The sequence below is a fragment of the Staurois parvus genome, unplaced genomic scaffold (genome assembly GCF_062004578.1).
Source record: "Staurois parvus isolate SC_StPar_1 unplaced genomic scaffold, SC_StPar_1.0 ptg000209l, whole genome shotgun sequence".
In the NCBI taxonomy this organism is placed as follows: Eukaryota; Metazoa; Chordata; class Amphibia; order Anura; family Ranidae; genus Staurois; species Staurois parvus.
Genome location: NW_028318005.1, coordinates 6,059,805 through 6,080,833, shown reverse-complemented (window position 1 = coordinate 6,080,833; position 21,029 = coordinate 6,059,805). Strand labels below are relative to the sequence as shown.

The following is a 21,029-nucleotide window of genomic DNA, read 5'->3' as shown; positions in this document are numbered from 1 at the left end:
GTGGCCCTTGCGCCTCTTTGCTCTCTCCACTTGTGTGCATTCTAGATGGAGTATCCCCTCCTGATTTGTGGACTGCATCACCCACCTGTCAGTGTAATATTTATTTGTATAGTGTTGGCCACCCCACTCAACAGATTCTAATTGTGTATTAACTGTATAATACTTTGTGGTAGTACTTTTCCTTTTTGAGATTATGAAGTGGTATTCTGCTATTTTGACATCATCACACATTACCCATTTGGTTTCACCATTTTGTTTCACCTAGCTGGGGCTGTTTTGTGGAGTGCAGTTGATTTTTACTGGGAAAAAGAGGGATTTCTGTAAATTGGAGCCTAAATTAAATCCCTAATCTGATAGGCCATTCATTTTCCGTGAATGGCTCCATGAGCTTACAGTTTCCTGTAAAAAGAACTCCAGAGTAAATCAAAGCTGGTAGAGACATGGGATCCTGTCATTCATCCAACTGCTGTCAACAGCTTTTTCTACTGCATTCAGCCCAAATATCTGAACCTATTAACCACTGTCATGCTGAAAGTTCAGCGACAAGAAGAAGACCACGCAAAGAAGATTTCTACAGGATCCAGCAGCCTACATGACATAGGACATACTTCATTACAGGTAAGCTAGGTCACAGACAGGGGTGGACTGACCATTTGGAAACTCGGGCATTGCCCGAGGGCCCGGTGTCAGTAGGGGGCATCATGAGATGCCCCTGGTACCTCTTTCATAGGCTTTTTTGAGTTTGGGCAAGGACACAGGGGCCCCTTGATCGCCCATTTGCCCAGGGGCCCCATGAGTTGTCAGTCCGCTACTGGTCACAGGTAACTTAGCTGCAGGGTTAAGTTGGATAAAACTCCATTATACAGTATATTTGGTATTGTTTGTTATGTGTTCTTGTGCCTAAATATTTTTGAATAGTTCTTACGTTTTATTAGACCTCATGGCTGACAGCAAGCAATGTAAACATCAGTTGTCCTAATAGAAAGGCTCAAGCTGGCCATAGATGGATAGAAATTCAAATTCAAATTCTTAGCTAAAGTCGTAGGAAAATTGTACAGCAATTGTCAGAATATTTGTAATATAATATAAAATAAAGTGCAAAGTCAATCTGATATATAGCAAAAAAAAAAAAGGATCAGCGGAACAGTCAAGTGCAGCATATAAAAATCAAATATAAAATATGTTCAATAAATCATTCAATAAATGGGAAACGGTAAAGTGCCGCATAAAAGTGAGAATATACTGAATAAAGTCCATAAAATATCAGTGGAGTAAGAGCTATAAATTGTCCATAAGGATATAAGTCCGGCAATCACGGTGAAATATTGTGAAGTGATCCATTAGGGAATCCACCACCTCTGTCAGGTGTACACTTACCAGACATCTACTGGTAAACAGCATGTAAGCACATCTCATCTGGGTACCAGTAAAAGCAATGAAGCCTCTGCAAGAGATGCTCAGCCATGGGCAAAAAACGCAGGTGGACCCTCTTCTATGAGGAATAGCTCATCACAGGAGCTAAAAGTAGTATATAGTGTAGTATGTATTAAATAATGAAATAAAAGACAATACACGTGGAAACAAGTAAGAATGAAGGTAAAATGGAGTACCAAGATGGACGCCGTTCCAACCATTGGCAATGGCGGCGTGACGTCAGCAAGTGCGGCTCCACATATACAAAAGTGCAGTGCTAAAAACAAAATTCACTAATTCAAAATGTTATTGACTTAATGTAATAAAAATGTGTATAGAAAATACACAGAATAAAGTGTAAAACAAAAAAGGAAGAGAAATCCAAAAAGAAATTGTGTATTAAAATTCCAAAAGCCAAATGCATGACAAGCCTTCTTCTACAGTATTCCAAGCTTCTACAGCCTTCATGCACCACATGTCCACCCGTGTGAACACAAATTACCTTACCAAACAATATGTGACCATATAAGAGGAAATGGTCATATGGTCAAGATGCTCAGCCATCAGCCTTCTAAGAGTTTTCAATCAAAAACTCCAGAACAAGTGAGCTAAAGATACATGAAAAAAGGGCTCTTATAGTGCAGTACAAATGAGTAACTAAATTTTATTACAAGCAGATGTACACTCACATCGCTAAAACCAAGATCCACTTGTAGTAAGAGAACAGAATACACTGCATCTATACCATCCGATCAGGTCTTGTTCCGCGCAGCCACTTCCAGTATTGGCGTGCGTGGTGACGTCACCTCCAATATCCCGAACCGGCACATTTCGTCAAAGTTGACATCATCGGGGGAGTGGCCAAAAAATGTGCTTCTATACTGATCTACACACTTATTCACATATAAAACTGAACTGTGCAGATATGAAAACACCAATCAATTCTTATGACCTTGATCTGTATTGCACAAGGTGAATGCATATTATCACTGGGTGTTTGCATTTGTCACAGAGCTTGAGAAAAGAGGAAGGAAGAGATAACTGCTTCCTGCCACCCTATAGCACAAATACTGCTACAAGGCGGCAGGGCTGCGCAAAATCACATATATATACAGTATATATATATGTGATTTTGCATTTCCAGGTAGGGGGTGCGCGTGCGTGCCACCCTACCCACGCCACCATTGGCGGCTATGGCTGTCAATCACCGGGTCCCAGCCAGAGATTCCCCGCCAGCACCCAGCGATTGCTGAACAATACTGACAGAAGAGAGGTCTGTATGTAAACAATACAGATCTCTCCCCTGTCAGCTCCAGCATGCTGCTTTGCTTTGCTCTACATAGCATAGCCATACAAAGCAGCATGCTTACACAGTAAAGCTCACACAGCACACAGTTAACCCTTTGATTGCCCCACATGTTAATCCCTTCCTGCCCAGTGTCATTAGTATAGTGTCAGTGCTTTTTTTTTTAGCACTGATCACTGTATTATTGTCACTAGGGATGTCAGTGGCAGTTGGTCAATTCCCCCCAGTGTCAGAATGCCTCCGCAGTCCCGCTATAAGTCACTGTTCGCTGCCATTACTAGTATAAAAAAAATTCCAGTATATATACCGCCATTTGTAGACGCTATAACTTTCATGTAAACCAATTCATTTACATGTAATTTACATACATTTTGGAGTAAATGTATGTAGAAATGTGATTTTTAAAATTTGTTTACTGGATATAGCAAAAAGTAAAAAATATTGTTTGTTTTCTTTCAATATTTATAGCGCAAAAACTAAAACCGCAGAGGCAATCAAATACCACCAAAAGAATGTTCCATCTGTGGGAAAAAAAGGACATAAATTTAATTTGGGTGCAGTGTTGCATGACTGCGCAATTGTCAGTTAAAATAACGCAGCACCGTATCACAAAAAATGGCCTGGTCAGGAAGGGGGGTAAATCCTCAGGAGGGCAAGTGGATAAATCACATCACAGTGGGGGAGGAAATACAGTTTCATTGGATATTGAAGGACTATGATATTTTTTTAAATTAAGGACTGTCACATTATTTGATGGGATTGTGCTGCATCATGAAGGACGTTTATATTATATTGAAGTGTGGTGAAAAGCCAATTGATGTGTTAGCAGCAATCACTTTTAATTTTTTAGTTTTATTTTATTTTTTATGCATTTATGAACCTCACTGCTTTTTCAGATCTACTGTACATGTGCAAGTCAGATCACAGAGCAAAAGAAGGTACATTTTTAGTGAGGAATACATACTTGAATAAAATATATTTTAGTGTCACTTTAACTCTAGATTAGCCATTTTACAGCTAAATAAAAGGCTGTCGGAATAAGGCTGCTATAAAAAGGAGACCTGCCTCCTTGTGCTCTTCAGCCCCTTCCCAAGGGATTGACCAGCTACCAGCTTGGATACAGCACTGATTATGTGATATCATAAAGTAGTAATCAATCAAAATGCTGTCTAGGAGTGATGCTCAGAACATCTCATGGTGCCAGACAAGGGTCACATCAGACATTTGCACAGCAGCAGCTAGGAGAGGTTTCAAGGCTACTGTGCCAATAAAAACTGGATTTCTGGTGTGCAATTTAGTTTGCATGTTACAAAGCAGAAGATAAATTGTAAAATGTGTAATAATATGGTCATTTGAATGCATGTGCTGTTTGAAGACCACATCACAGCTGGAATTCCACTACTATTTCAATCAACACTGGTAATAGTAATCACGTTAACTTAAGAGATGATCATCAGAAATTATGAGCAACCCTCAAACGCTCACACAAAAGATGGAAATAATTATTATATGAAATTAGATATAGAATGACCAGAATTTGAACGAAATTAAATCAATAAGAAGGAATAGAAGGAAATAAAATCCAGTCCACGGATGCATGGATGGGGGGCAGGATTCCAGGTGGAGTCGGTGTGTTCAGGATGAAGCGGTCAACGAGTCCATCCAATGGATGTGCAGATTAGAAGACCGTGGAAGCTGTAAAACACACAAGCGGACCGGAAGCTCCTCGTCAAGGACAGGGGGATCCCACAGAGGTATGCAAAAGAACGACAAGCAGGGCGCCAGGTCAGCGTGGATAAAAGCAGTAGTACTTTATTATATAGAAACGTACATCTTCCCGGGCCATGCATAGTCCATCGGATCCGTTCTGATGCTCCTAGCTACGGTGGTTTCCCTCGCTGAGGGACTTTAAGATGTACATTTCTTTATAATAAAGTACTACTGCTTTTATCCATGCTGACCTGGCGCCCTGCTTGTCGTTCTTTGGCAATAGTAATCAGATGGTTATCTTAGTTGGAAGGACTTATTAGACATTGACCTGCCCATTCTTGCTTGTTACCAACTGCACCTACTAGAAAATGACCGTGAGATCAGAGGATACCGTTGGCAGTAGGGGAACATAGCCAGAAGCAGAAGAATGAGTTCCGATGGTAGTGGGCCCATTGTGCTACCATACGCAAGGGGGGCTGTATGGAACCTTGAGATACTGTGAAGTGAAGCAAAAAGAAAGAGCGCACCAACCTTGTGCATTACTTCATAAATCTGTGATTTTATTAAATAAATTATATATACTCACAAACAAGGAAGTAAAACAAGCATTACAGATCCTCAAATTAGCTAGGGAGTGTAGAGCCAGTGTGAGTCACGTCACGAGGGTAGACTCTCAAAGTGAGGCTGACGCATTTCGAAGGGGGACCCTTCTTCAGCAGAACTAACTACACAATGAGTGCCCCCTACCATATATACCATGGAACCTTGAGATGCCCTGACATTACACAACATATAGATTTTTCTTATATCAGATACATGAACTGGATTATGTTCAAAACATTGAAAGACACCTTAGATCGGTGTTTCTCGACCTTTTTTCAGTCAAGGAACCCTTTAAAATTATGGACAGTCCCGAGCAGGGGCGGACTGACCATTTGGAAACTCAGGCACTGCCCTAGGGCCTGGGGTCAGTAGGGGGCCCCATGAGATGCCACATGTACCTTTTTCATAGGCTTTTTTTGAGTTTGGGCAAGGACATTGGGGCCCCATGATCCCCTATTGCCCGGGGGTCCCATGAGTTGTCAGTCCACCCCTGGTCCCGAGACACCCTTAAAAAGTATGGTAAGTCTGGAGGCACCCCATTTTAAAATGGGGTGCCTCCAGACTGTCCATCATTTTCAAAGGGCACTGCATTCTAAAATATGAAAAACTATTTTAAGAATTTTATATAACGCAGCGACATCCACACATGTAGGACACCCGACATTAGAGGTGATTTATTCATCTAAAGGAAATGCACTTTTGCGCACTGAGTAGTATTCCAGTGTTCCTCCACTCCCTCAGTTTTTCTCCATCACTGAACTAATGTAACCCCACCACTGATGAAAAGGGGGGCGGGGGAGGGTCAAACTAGGATGCTGTGCAGGCAGCTGAAATCCTCCTTATCAACTGATGATGTCATGGGTTGTCAGGACGCTGATGGCTAGAAGGTACTAATGGTGCACAATGAAAACCTGTGGCTTTGTGTAACTAAAAAGCAGGCTTGATCCACCAGCAGGCTTGTATGCAAGTTTTTATGCAATTTGTAGACATTTTGCCAAGGATCCCCTGAAGAAACCTCAAGGCACCCTAAGGTGCCTGGGCACCCTGGTTGAGAAAAGCTGCTTTAGATAACACATTTTGGTGCCTTGAATATTAAACCTGTTTTTGGGTATATCTGACCCACTGATTCCAAAAATGGCACATATTTTCCCCAGTAGCTCTAATTTTTGAGATACAGCATAAATACCATATACTGTACCACCCTTTATCCCTGGTTCACATTGATGCGGTTCACTGCATGTAATTTGCACAGGAACTGCACTGCAGTCCTGTGCAAATTACATGCGATATCTGTGTGGTGCAATTTGAGCAATCTATTTTGTATGGCTCAAAGTGCAGGACCCTTTTTTTGTTCACACCCATGCCATGCAAATTCTGGTAATCGCACTGTGTTTTGCAGTCTGTTTCGGGGTGTCATTAATTTAACATTTTTTTTCTTGTATGAGATCATGTGATCAGCACAGGGCCAATCAGCACAGAGGTCAGGTGTTTTGCATCCTCCTAGAGCACAAAGTAAACTCTTCCTGCAAGCTTTAACCAGTGCTCTGCTGAACACTGATAGAAGTCACAAGACTGCTCTAACTGCTGATGAGAAAAAGTATTTAGCAGTTTATATTTACTAAAATAATTGCATTTCCATTTTCTGTATACTATGGGAGACCAGATATAGTGAATGCAGGGTCCTGGGTTTAGTAACACTTTAAAGTACAATATGATTTGGATAGCAATTGTATAAGCTATTTTTTTTAATTTGCTGGTTTTCTTTTTTTTCCTGCAAAAGTGAAGTTACCCTTTAAAGTTAATCCTAAATTATTTAGATTTGGTATGCTAAGGCACTGTGCATAATAAATGATTGCCATTTTGTTTTTAATGCTTGTTTTTTCATCTCTGCCATTCATATTGCTTGTATAACAATACAAAGGATTGTGTTCTGTGACTTGGTGGAGGAGATCCTGTCATTCAGAGGCTCCTCTTCCATTCACAGAAAGCAATGCACTGTTAGATGTTCTGTGAATGGCAGAGCAGGCAGAAGGCGATGGGTGAGTGATGTAACTTCTCTCGGTAACGGTGTCTGCTGCTGACCTTTGCAGCACTGAAAGATGGTTACTCAGGACAGTATGTGGTGGGGGTGAAGGAGACACCGCAAAGGTGATTTTTTAGCAGAAGCAGTCACCAACAGGTAATAGGATACACACTAAGGCTACGTTCACACTAGCGTTGTGTGCAGGCGGCAGAGAGGTGTTTGGGAAGCGTTTTTACCTCTTCCCAAACGCCTCTGACAATTCTGCACATTGCAGCACATGGTGCTGTTCTAACAGGAGCGTTAGCGTCACATCGTGGCAAAACGGACGCCTCTGGTCGAGTCAGGAGGCGTTGAAGCCTCCTATTCTAGTCTATGGCGGCACTCCGCAAACGCCAGCCGGTTGTGACGCGGTTGCGGGGCAATTGCGGAGTGGTAACACCATTCAAACTTCATTATAGGCGTTTGTGGGGCATTTTTAGCGCTCGGCAAACGCCTAGCAACCGCTGCTAAACCGCGCATGCGGCATTTGCCGAGCGTTAAAAAACGCTCCGCAAACGCCAGACCAACGCTTGCCAAACGCTATAGGAGCGTTTGGCAAGCGTTGGTAAAACAGTCAAGTGTGAACGAGCCCTAATACAAATACCTAATGTGTTTGGTGTTATACCCCCTTTAGCTTTAAATATACATTTTTAGTTACTAATATATTTATCCTATAAACCCTGCAGAGGCAGAGATCCACGTGAACAACATGAAAGACGTCAAAGATCACCAGGGTGTTGTGTGTGTGTGTATTTTTTTTAAACAAATAATCAAGCAAGGTCTTATTAAGCGCTTCCCGACCGCCCTATAGCAGATTTACTGCTACAGGGTGGCACAGTGTACGTAAAAACATTCGCAGCCGCTGATTATTCGCTGGTGCCTGGTGATTGCCGAGTATTTCTGAAGGGGAGGAGAACTGTTTGTAAACAAAACAGTTCTTGTCCCTGTCAGCTCTGCACACTGCTTTGGATGGCTGTGCATAGTATAGCCATCCAAAGCAGTGTGCTCACAGTGAGGAAAAAATGTCACCAGCACACCAAGGATCACCAATATGGGTCCAAAGGTTTTAATAAACGATCACATAGTTACAGCAAGGCAACGTTTCGGAGTCTCACAGGACCCCTTCATCAGGTATGTGAAACACAGTGAAACACAAACACATGGCCCCGTAGTAAAACACACACAGCACACAGTTAACCCTTTGATCACCCCTCATGTTAACCCCTTCCTGCCCAGTGCCATTAGTACAGTGTCAGTGCTTTTTTTTTTAGCACTGATCTCTGTATTGGTGTCACTGGGGATGTCAGTGACACCAAGTCAGTTCCCCTCAGTGTCAGAATGCACGCCGCAGTCCCACAGTCCCACTAGAAGTCGCTGACTGCCACCATTACTAGTAAAAAAAAATCTCAGTATCTATACTGCCATTTGTAAATGCTATAACTTTCACGTAAACCAATTAATTTACACGTATTGGGCTTTTTTTTAGCAAAGACATGTAGCAGAATACATTTTGGCGTGAATTTATGACAAAATTAGATTTTTTTAAAAATGTTTAACAACCAAAAATCTAAAATATTTTTTTTTCTCAAAATTGTCTTTTTTATTTATAGTGCAAAAAATAAAAACACACAGGTGATCAAATAAAATGCGCACTTACATCAAAATAGTAAAATTTAGGGCTCCAACCACATGCTTTTGGATGTAATATGCATGGGTGTACAAGGGTGTGCAAAGGTGTACCCAGATGGCCGCTACGCCGGAAGTGCGTCACTACGTTGGGCCGACGCGTTGTGTCACAATACCATGTGACTTCTTCAGGGTGATCAAATACCACCAAAAGAAAGCTCAATTCGTGGAAAAAACAGGAAGCAAATTTCATTTGGGTGCAGCATTGCATGACCGCGCAATTGTCAGTTAAAGTAACACAAAAAATGGCCAGGTCAGGAAGGGGGGTATATCCTCTGGAGGGCAAGTGGTTAAAAAGGAAGAAAGGTTTGAAGAAAGATATGATATTGCAAATGTAGCTGATAAATATAAAAAAAAAGTCACTGTGCAGCAAAACAAGTGATTATTAAATTGGGAAATTGGGAGCCAAAAGTGGTTTCACGCCTTTCATATCAGCATATAAATAAATTAAACCAGAAAAAAAACATTGTGCATAGCTCACCTTCCTCAGTGAATAGTGTCTTCATTTAAAAATGATATATTGCTACCATCCTCCTAAATAGTAATAGTATCCAATCAATCATAAATAAATCTTATTGTATAAAATCGAAATAGAATGCATCTCTAATACAATTAATTATGGCAAAATCGAAACTTTGCTGTATTTGCTGCTGTGATATTTACACATTGTTGTTCTCATTTATATGTTTTTGCTATGCTTGTTCAATTAATGAGCACACTTTTGATAATAAATACATAGAAGAACTTAATAAAAAACCCTTTAAAATGTGTATACTCTGTATAATAAATTATCTAGCACATAATAAAAGTAATAGAAGTGAAAGAGTTTACATTTAATTGAATTTAGTCCATATTAGCAAATAAGGTGAATTCATTGGGCATGTTCTGGGCTGATCAGGGTGAGTTGTATGAATTACTTGTTTTTAGGGTTGCCACTTATCCAGGTCTCTCCTGGATATTCCAGATTTTGAATCGTGTCTGGGTTTCCCCACATGGAAGAAATATATATTTGAAATATATGTTAAAAATATTCTTCCCAAATATATTGCCATATATTTGAAATGCTACAATTTTGGCCATATTCAATATATTTCAAAATATATTTCAATAAATATATACATATATATATATATATATATATATATATATATATATATTCACTGCATGTAGAAATGCGTTTTTATTAAAAAAATACACGAAGAATATTTTTAAAAATACATGTCAAATATACTGTATGTCTTTAAAAATACAAATCTACATTTTTGGAATGCATTTACAAATATATGTAAAAAATATATGTGAAAATAACTTTTTTATATCTTAAAAAAATCTGAAGAATATATTTTAAAAAAATATATTTTTTAAAATATTTTTTTAACATATAAAAAGTAATTTTAACCCCTTGGCACAGGCGCCTCCCGGCCCTCTAAGGGTTTCAGAAGCCGGGAGGTGGGGCAGGGTTTAGGGTCATGTGACCGCCATGACACGCCGTCACAGCGGTCACATGATCGGGAAAGGTCTCGATCGAAAGAGGAGATCGGGACCTTTCCGTACCAGACGTGTGCTGAGAGCGCACAGGGCATGCGCTCTCAGCACAAATGTTTTGTTTAATAAAACGCAAATGTGCGGCCGCTCGGCATCTAGGCCCAGACGCCGGGAGGCAGCACATTTGAGTTCGGCCGGCGCAAAGAGGTTAACATATATTTTTACATATATTTGTAAATGCATTCCAAAAATCTAGATTTGTATTTTTAAAGACATATAGTATATTTGAAATATTTTGTAATAAAAACGCATTTCAACATGCAGTATATATATATATATATATATATATATATATATATACATATATATATATATATATATATTTTTTTTTTTTTAAATTGAAATATATTTTGAAATATATTGAATTTGGCCAAAATTGTAGGATTTCAAATACATTTTTCTTCCATATGGGTCAGACTGCTTAAAACCCAGACACATTATTCAATCCAGACTGTGGCTCCCTGCAGTGCTGCTGGCTTCCTCTCCTATCCTTTGTTTCAGGATGGAGAGCAGAGAAAGGGCCTGTAAATATGTTATTTTCTGAATGAACACTGTGGGCGATTGGTACCGATCACTCACTGTGTTCATTCATAGCTAAAGCAGAGTTCGTGGCGTTCCCCCTTAAAAAATAAATTGCTGTGTGGCAATAAAGTGTTCAGGTTTGGCTTGAAGAAAAGGTGTCAGCTCTGCGTGTTTCATCAATGCTTTCATTGCATCGGCTGGGAAAACATAACTGGGGTCATATACATAAAAATAGATATTTCAGGTTTTTTTTATTTTCCAATGTTCTGTTTTGCAGCTTTTTAAAAGTGAATGTGAGTATTTTGCAGAGCAGAATGTGGGCACATTCCTGAAATCAGATCTAATATTACAAAGCATTTGCAATGACCACATAATAGGACTATTCATGTCTGTCTGCTGCTTCCGAAGGACAATGTTTCACAATCCTCACTGCAATCAATTACATCTCTCAGCTGTAAACAAACATATGGCATCCGTCCATGTTCTCTGGGTTATTTTCAGTCTCATCTTTTGTTTCCAGATACCATAACCATAAAATGGCAATTAGTTAGCAAGGCTAAAAATTCTCAATGTGGAATGCGGAACGAGTCTTCAGATACCAATGTTCATATAACAAGCACACCTAGAGAAAATGGCAGCCACAAAGCACACATTAAAGTGAACCTATGAGGATAGAAATGTTAGAATATCCAGTGCTGATTTGTTGTTATAAGTACAAAATCCAAGACAATCCTGGATCACTAACTAATGAACTAAAAAACCCATACAGGACCAGGGTGGTAACTTTTAACCACTTCCAGACCGGACACTTTTACCCCCTTCCTGACCAGGGCAATTTTCAGCTTTCAGCGCTATCACACTTTGAATGACAATTGCGCGGTCATGCAACACTGTACCCAAATGAATTTTTTACCATTTTTTTGAGACAGATAAAGCTTTATTTTGGTGGTATTATTCACCGCTGGGATTTTTATTTTTTTTGCTATTTAAATGAAAAAGTCCAAACATTTTGAAAAAAAGTGTTTTTTTTATAAAATTTTGCAAATAAATAATATTTCATCATAAATCTTTGCCACAATTTATTCTGTTATCTTTTTAGTAAAAAAAAAAAAATACAAATTAGTTTATAACCAAAAATTATAATTTTTAAACATTTTTTTTTACATTTTTATTTTATTTTTTTATATTATTTTTTATTTATTTATTTTTTTACATACTGTCACCCTAGCAGTACAGTATCACCATGGTGACACTGTACTACTTGTGGAGGGTGATGAAGATTTTTTTTTTTTTTACACTGATTGCTTTTACACCCATATAGGATGTAAAAGCAATCATTTCTCTTTCTCTCTGTCTGCATTCTTGCACTCATTGAGAAGTACTGAGTGAGCTGTGATTGGTCACAGCTTGTCACATGGTACAAGGCTGTTGTGAATAGCCTTGTACCATGTGACCTCTGTGATCATTCACAGATTTCACATGTAGTAAGCAATGATGTCACAAGTGACATCTTGCTTACTACTTTTCATGTGATCACTAATTGGCCAATCAGTGATCACATGATCGGGGCCTTGTACAGAGGTCCCGTCCGACGATCGGTGTTTCACTGTGTCCGGAGGACACAGCGGGCACCGGATCGCGGTGCTGCGCGCTCCGAGGGAGCGCGCACAAGCAGGGTGCGGGGAGGCCGTTTATAAACGGCCACCTGACCCTGCACTGCCACCGTCCGGCCGTTTATATGCAACGGCCGGTCGGGAAGTGGTTAAAGTGTTACTAAACCCACAACAGTAACATCAGTCTCTATATGCAGTAAATGGATAGAGAGAAAACAGGTGGCGCACACACCTAGTGCATTATCCAAGGTTTATTGTAGGAATGAAATAATAAAAACATACTCACAGACAAAGCATGTATCTAAAAAGCATAGAAAAATGACAATGGCCACAATGGCGGGCAAGGTGTTCTCACTGTCAGTGCGGTCAAATGGCTGCCGTGTTTCGGGGACGAATCCCTTTCCTCAGAGCTGATGACCAACCTCTGATGCTGATGTATGATGAATGGAAAGTAAGAGCCCTGCTGCTGATGCCTGAGTGGGATGGTGTGGGAGTGTGCTTTATGCCTGTGGGGAAATGGCTGATTTCCCGGTCTGAGGAGGGCTGCACCCCTGAAGCATTTCCTTTGGTTGTCGCTGTCCTGGTACCCTTGGCTTCCCTTTGGCTGTGCATATCCTGGAGAGTACATACGATATCCGATTCGGTTGTATATGCAGTAGAGCATGCTTGTTATACTCACTGTGGAACCTAAGGGGATAATCCTCTGCATTGTGTAAAAAGAATGTTTGATCCTGTCTTCTCTGATTCTCCTCTTCTTCCAGTGTCCCCCTCTTATCTCCTGATAAGACATATCATGTGGAGACATTGCACATGCTCAGTTTGTTGTGTATTGCTAGAGGGTTTTTTTTTTCTTGGGAGAGAGCATGTCATCAGCGCAGAGCCAATCAGCACCTTCCAGACAGAGGTCAGGAGTTCTACATCCTCCTAGAGAAAACTCCTACAAGCTTTAACCAGTGCTCTGCTGAACACTGATAAAAGTCAAAAGACTTCTACTTCTACTTTGATTTTAGAAAAAAAAATTGACAGTAATATTAGCTCTTCCCTCTTCTATCCAAAACTAAAAATGCAATGTATGGCTGGAATTAGGCTTCATAGTGTTACTAAACCCAAAACACTAAAATAAGTCTGCATATGCAGTAAAGCATGCTTGGTATACTCACTGTGGAACCTAAGGGGTTAATCCTCTGCATTGTGTAAAATGCTGTTTGATCCTGTCTTCTCTGATCCTCCCCTTCTTCCAGTGCCCCCCTCTTATCTCCCGATAAGACACATTGTGCGGAGTGACTGTGCACATGCTCAGTTTGGTGTGTATTGCTAGTGAGGTTTTTTTTTCTTGGGAGAGAGCATGTGATCAGCACAGGGCCAATCAGCACTGTCCAGACAGAAGTCAGGGGTTCTGCATCACCCTAGAGCAAAATGTAAACTCCTCCTACAAGATGTAACCAGTGCTCAGCTGGACACTGATAGAAGTCACAAGACTGCTCTAACTGCTGATGAGAAAAGGTATTTAGCAGTTTATATTTACTAAAATAATTGCATTTCCATGTTGTGTGTACTGTGGGAGACCAGATATAGTGAATGCAGGGTCCTGGGTTTAGTAACACTTTAAGTTTTAGTGACTGCATTCTTATTTTAGGTCAAGAAATAACTAAGTAATCAAACCAGGATCAGTATAACAGCTGTGGAGCTTGCACATGGCCTCTACTATATTACTATTACCATGGGTTCACTTTAAAACTTATATGAGCAGTGCCCAATGGGAGGGAAAACTCACAAGGTGAACTACAGAGTAGTAGTGCTTGGTCTAATGCATGATTTAGCACAGTGGCTAAGTGGTTAGCACTTCCACCTGGCAGTACTAGGGTCATTGGTTCAAATCCCAGCCATGTCACCTCCTGCTTGGTGTTTGCTCTCCCTGTGTCTACGTGGGTTTCCTCCGGGTACTCCAGTTTTCTCCTACACTTCAAAGACATGCTGGTAGGTTAATTGGATCCTGTCTAAATTGGCCCTAGTATGTGTATGTATGAATGTGAGTTAGGGACTTTAGATTGTATGTCCCTTGAAGGTTAGGGACTGATGTAAATATACAATATATACTGTATATGTAAAGCACTGTGTAAATTGACAGCACAATATAAGTACCTATAATAAATAAATGATATGAGTCTGAGCTCCTGTGGAAAAGTGCCATATCTACTATTCCAGATTTAACATCTTTCTACCATTATAACTCCCCCTACAAGAATACTCCATTACCTCCTGTACCTAAAACCCCTAACTGTCATACCTGCCCCTATAATTATTCTTCTATCTGTAATGCCCTTCACCTTCCATTCAGGTGCAGTTTAGCCATATACAGTACTTGTACTATGTAACAGTGATGGATAGGGTACATAAAGTGTTACTAAACCCACAACAGTAAATCAGTCTGTATATGCAGTAAAGCATGTTTGTTATACTCACTGTGGAACCTAGGGAGTTAATCCTCTGCATTGTGTAAAAAGGCTGTTTGATCCTGTCTTCTCTGATCCTCCCCTTCTTCCACGCTTCTTAATAGGAAAAGTTAACCTTGGCAGCGCCCGCTCCCCTGTCCAGTGCTGTGCTTATCCTAAATAAGTGAGTCATTCATTGGTTCTATTTTTTTAATGCTATATTTAATATAGCATTAAATATTTATTTAACAAGGCAGTAATGATTAGTACAGTGCCTATAGCAGCCAATCATATTTTATCATTATTTTATTTATCACAGTCAGATCAATGAAATATGATTGCTAGTATTGGTAATTTTTTTTTTATTCGGTGTAATTATTACACTGAATCAGGAAAAAAATTAAAATAACTAATACCAGCAATCAGCAATCATATTTAATTGATTTTACAGTGATAAATAAAATAGGGGGATAGGGGACCTGGCTGTGGGGGAGAAGGGGGTGTGAGGGGTCTAGAGAATGTGGCCGTGGGGGGCATGATTAGTGGTGGAATTAGGGGTGAGGTCAGGGGCGGATTGACAACTCATGGGGCCCCCGGGCAATAGGGAATCATGGGGCCCCTGTGTCCTTGCCCAAACTCAAAAAAGCCTATGAAAAAGGTACCAGGGGCATCTCATGGCGCCCCCTACTGACCCCGGGCCCTCGGGCAGTGCCCGAGTTTCCAAATGGTCAGTCTGCCCCTGGGTGAGGTAGGGTAGGGGTTGGATGGGGCAACTGGTAGCGAGTAGCTCTTAAGGCCTGGCTGTTCTGTTTTTATTTTTATTATAGGATAACAAATGTGTAAAAAAAGTTCACTTTTTTCATTAAATATTATATAATACTGTAATTGTAACTGACAATTGCCGTATTAAAAAGGTGGACACTGACAACTTCAGGCTGCAGTTGCAGCTGCAGGTTGAAGGCTTATTTTATCAATGAAGGCTCCAGTCTGCATGTGACTACTATGTCATAAATGGCATAGTTATTATGTGATTGGAAGCCACTCTTATTGGTTCTGTCAATGGAGACCAAACATGTTAGTGACAGGCAGTATTTATTGCCACCAAAACTCATAATATAGCACAGCGCAAATAATAATGCAAAATAAAAATAAATTATAATATATAAGTCCAAGAAAAATCCCAAATAATGTCCAGAGTCCCAAAAAAAGTGATAAAAAAGTGAAGGAAAAAACGATTTCATAAATTTTGCAGTGTGCTTATGAAATAATTTTTTCCTTCACTTTTTTATCACTTTTTTTGGGACACTGGACTTTATTTGGGAATTTTCTTGGACTTATATATTTATTTTTTTATTTAGCATTTTTATTTGCGCTGTATTATATTATGTGTTTTGTTTGATGTTTTGTCATTTTTGAACATCAGCATTTATTGATTGACTGTTATTACACAAGGTTTCAGTTTATTATTTATTGCCACCAGCCATGCAAAATATCACCTGATGATTCTCAAAGGTATTTTATTTTATTTATTTCAGGTACTTATATAGCGCTGTCAATTTATGCAGCGCTTTACAGATATATTGTACATTCACATCAGTCCCTAACCCTCAAGGGGCGTACAATCTAAGTTCCCTAACCAGGGGCGGACTGACAACTCATGGGGCCCCCGGGCAATAGGGGATCATGGGGCCCCTGTGTCCTTGCCCAAACTCAAAAAAGCCTATGAAAAAGGTACCAGGGGCATCTCATGGGGCCCCCTACTGACCCCGGGCCCTCGGGCAGTGCCCGAGTTTCCAAATGGTCAGTCCGCCCCTGTCCCTAACTCACATTCATATACAAGAGCCAATTTAGACAGGATCCAATTAACCTACCAGCATGTCTTTGGAGTGTGGGAGGAAACTGGAGTACCCAGGGGAAACCCACGCAGGCACAGGGAGAACATGCAAACTCCAGGCAGGAGGTGCCATGGCTGGGATTCAAACCAACAACCCGAGTACTGCCAGGTGGAATTACTAACCATTTAGCCAAAGGTAGAAGGATCCTTGCCATATGCCCAACACAATGCTTGTTAATATATAGAGTGCTGGTGAAAAGGGGGGGGGAAGCATGTGCAGTTTTTATCTATAGAATCCATAGAGATTATTTGATAGACTGCATCATGCCACCACAATCAGTCTTTTCGTATTGTTCATGTGGATTGCTCTCTTTGATATAATCAGCCATGGTGACATGACTGTTCAAAAAACCTTAAACCATCCAACAATTCTTAAAACAGTATCCTGCCACTATGGAAAAAAAGTCAGCAGTAGAAAGAAAGATTCTTCTTCTCAGGGGCGGACTGACAACTCATGGGGCCCCTGGGCAATAGGGGATCATGGGGCCCCTGTGTCCTTGCCCAATTTTAAAAAAGCCTATGAAAAAGGTACCAGGGGCATCTCATGGGGCCCCCTACTGACCCCGGGCCCTCGGGCAGTGCCCGAGTTTCCAAATGGTCAGTCCGCCCCTGCTTCTTCTATAATCCATGTGGTTCTTGTACTCCCTTGCTGACCCCCTTTTGGTCCCAGTAAAATAGCCACAGTGTGTACAGTTAATACCTGAGTGCACAGTTGCTGTCCCACTGCCCCCTACAATGTGTCTTCTAGAACCAGGGCTCACAAGTGGTCAAGATGCAGGGCTGGAAGCAAAGTTAACTGATGTTTGTGTACAGGGGTAGGTTATGCTGCTAATAAGTAGACCAATTAGAGAACATGAATATGGAAGTGTGGTATTATGTAGATAGACGATAAAATATGCCACTGTGTAAACATTCTGTAGATGTTATTTGAAATCGATCTAGAAGCTAACTCTTATTATATAATTATAACGAGGCCGTGATTGCAGGCTGCAGTGTTTGGAGAAAAGTATTTGGGAGATTGTAGTTCCCTAGAGTTTTTCTGAATGAACTCCAACTTGGGGTATTCTTAATCACAGCTCTGCATAAATTATGGCACCATTTCATAAAAAAAGAACGTTGTTCTATGTTGTCACACATAACCAGAGCAAGCTTGTTGGTGAAAACTCAAAGTGCAACATTAAACCACATATAGTGGTACAATATTGTTTTAAAAATACAATGTTACTGTTGACTGACAATATGGTCTATGTCAAGCTAGTGGTTCTTGTTACCAATCTCTAGACATTCACTCACATTCTTTTTATGGTGTCACTTCCACTCTAGTCAAACCAACAAGATTCTGCAAATCTGCAGAGGAAAAAACCAATAGTTAGTGCATCATGAGCCTGAGGAAGGGGGGTTTAGCTCCAGAAACGCGTTAGCCTATCTGCATCATTAGACACAGATGTATTGTGACTGTCCTTGTGGACCACTTTTACTGCCTTTTATCACGTTGGTTTGTGAGTATATATCCTCTTTTCATTTAATAAATATGTGTTATACCACGGTAATGCACGATGAGAGTGCGCCCTTGTTTGTTCTTTTCCACTAGTGGTCAGATTCCCCGATCTTAAAAGGGCAGCACCTCTTCGGTTGGCATTTTGGCATCTCCTTGGTTGTATGAAGACTGGAGCGCTGGTTTCGTTCATTCATCTTTTGGAGTGTATTACCCAAGGTTTGCGTTTACCAAAGAATGAATGGTAGTGTAGGTTGAAGCAGGGCACAATGCTGTTTTTGCAGTTCTGTCTGTTGGGGCTTATGTTGAGTGTATTTGAATATTTTGTTGCAGGAAAACATAGTCACCCGTTTCATAAAATAATCCAGATTTCTTTGGGAATTTATTCCTGCCACCAACATGAAACGATTAATAAGTTAAATGGACATAATGGTGATGATGATAACAATGACAAAAATATTAGTAGCAACAACAAATCACTTGTAGGCAGGTGCAGTTTGCTATCTCAATTGCAGGTGGTGCTCTTCCACAGCAGCAATACAGATGCAGAGAGGAAGTTGAAAATTCCTCTATAATTAACTTAAGGCACATGGGTAGGGATCCAGTAGGATGCTCATGCCCCATGTGACCTCAGCGGCCATCTTGGGTCAGACAAAGTCCATTTAAGACTCTGACTTGGGGGCTTGGCATGCTTTCTGTGAGTGGCTAAGACAGGGGCAGATCCCTCTTCTGGCAGGGACAGAACTGAGAATTAGGGAAAGGTTCCAGAGGAGAAGGGAGAGCATAAGACGTACGTCTACCCATCAGGAAGCTTCCTCTTTGGGTTGGACTGGCCTGGCCAGATTCCGCTTCTCATGGCAGACACTGTCAGCATCCTTGGGTCTTCAGGCCACTGCCTTTCTGTGAACAGTTGTAAGTGCACAGGCGGTGAACCCTCCCTTCCAGTCTGTTGTACAAGTGGAGCTCTATTTCCCTAATAGATTGTTTCTGGAAAATGGGACTTTGTGTGTTCACAGCCTGCCACACCACACTGCACCAACACAACAATTTTTTGCATTTAATTCTAGCTTTTTGTTTCTCCAGGTCGACCTTTATGTCACAATTATTGCACTAACTTAAAAGCTTCAGTAAAGGACTATCACATGTGTTTGCTGCCCTCCAACATAACACTTGCCATGAAAGCCTCCAATGTGATACCCAATATGCTTGGGCAACCCAAATTCCACCATATAATTTTACTTTTATAAAGGAAAAGGAAAATGTAAAATAGGGCACAGTAAAGTTGTGAAAAGTCATCAAATAATTTAAATTTTATTTTCAAAATGTATAGTTCTAAAGCAATGTTTAAAAGCAGCATAATCAAAGGGTGTACAAACTCATAAAAAGGCTAGGATAACCAGACTGGGTCAGCAGCCCAGCAGCCCTGGTTTATTATGAGCTAGTGGAGCTTTCACCATTGTATTCAGCTTTCTGTGACATGGTGAGTAGAATGTGCTCTTGAATAGGCAGTGTACTTGGGGAAAAAAAACTTTCATAGAGTTAAGGCGTAGCCAGGGGCAGACTGACCCTTTGGAAACTCGGGCACTGCCCGAGAGCCCGGGGTCAGTAGGGGGCCCCATGAGATGCCCCTGGTACCTTTTTCATAGGCTTTTTTGAGTTTGGGCAAGAACACAGGGGCCCCATGATCCCCTATTGCCCAGGGGCCCCATGAGTTATCAGTCCGCCCCTGGGCGTAGCACTTTAGCACAACACTCGGCAATGCACAATAAATGTATTGCCACAACAGGCTAAAGTTCCACTGGCTGAACTGAAGAATGTATATTATTTAATATGCAATATTTAAAATTTACCTGAGTTAACAAAAAAGAAACAAGAACAAAAATAAAATCTTCTTAAAAAGTGTATTTATTTTTAGAAAACATCAACAAAACCACTATACGTTGCCTTGAAAATATTAACACATTTGCTGAAGTGTTGAAGAGGACCATTATTCCTGTATGCATTATAAGTAGACTTATTCTTAAATTACGAAGAAAAGCAGGTGCATCTTCATATTCTTTAATGGCCTCTTAAATGTAGGCTGAAAAAAAAACATAAAAAAGAAAAAAATATAATACAAATCTGCCACATTTGTGTATCATAAAATATAAAGATGAAAAGCCCTGCTGCATTCAAATAGTGGAGTGGGGGGGGGGGGGGTACATATGGGGAATTCTCAAACAACTGCAAGGGGATAAGGTGAAAACACATCATTATGGAACACATTATCTTCCATTAGCTGGAGTGTAAACCTCAGTAATTCTTTCATCCATCTCAAAGTCTATGGAAAAAGTTACAATGAACACTCATGGCTGTCAGATAAGTTTGTTTACCTGATGTCAATAATGTAGTCACACTTCATCTAGTAACAAGGATTTGTGTCAGACTAATCTGGTTTCCTATTCTTAAAGCTTTGTGAGATGAAAATTAACCTCCAATGTTATACTCTGGAGCTCTGTTCACATTTTAGCATTGCGATTCTTGCATTTTTTTTGCGTATTTTTCGAGTGACACAATTCATCTAAATGGATTTCCCAATTTTTCACTTTTTGAGCGTATTGTCATGCGACAAAATGTAAATTTTTTGATCTGTTTCAAGTACTTTTAACTACTTAACCCTCTGAAAGGTTTTTTCTCTTTCATGACCAGGGCATTTTTTGATATTCAGCACTAGGCTAATTTTACTGAAAATTGCTCGGTTATGCAACA

General features: G+C 40.3%; 1 protein-coding gene across 1 annotated transcript in view; it reads left to right on the top strand.

The window, feature by feature from the left end:
* HRH1 (histamine receptor H1) overlaps positions 1-21,029 on the top strand; it is a 219,368-nt gene that overhangs the window by 111,855 nt on the left and 86,484 nt on the right. The gene's annotated exons all lie outside the window — the stretch shown is intronic.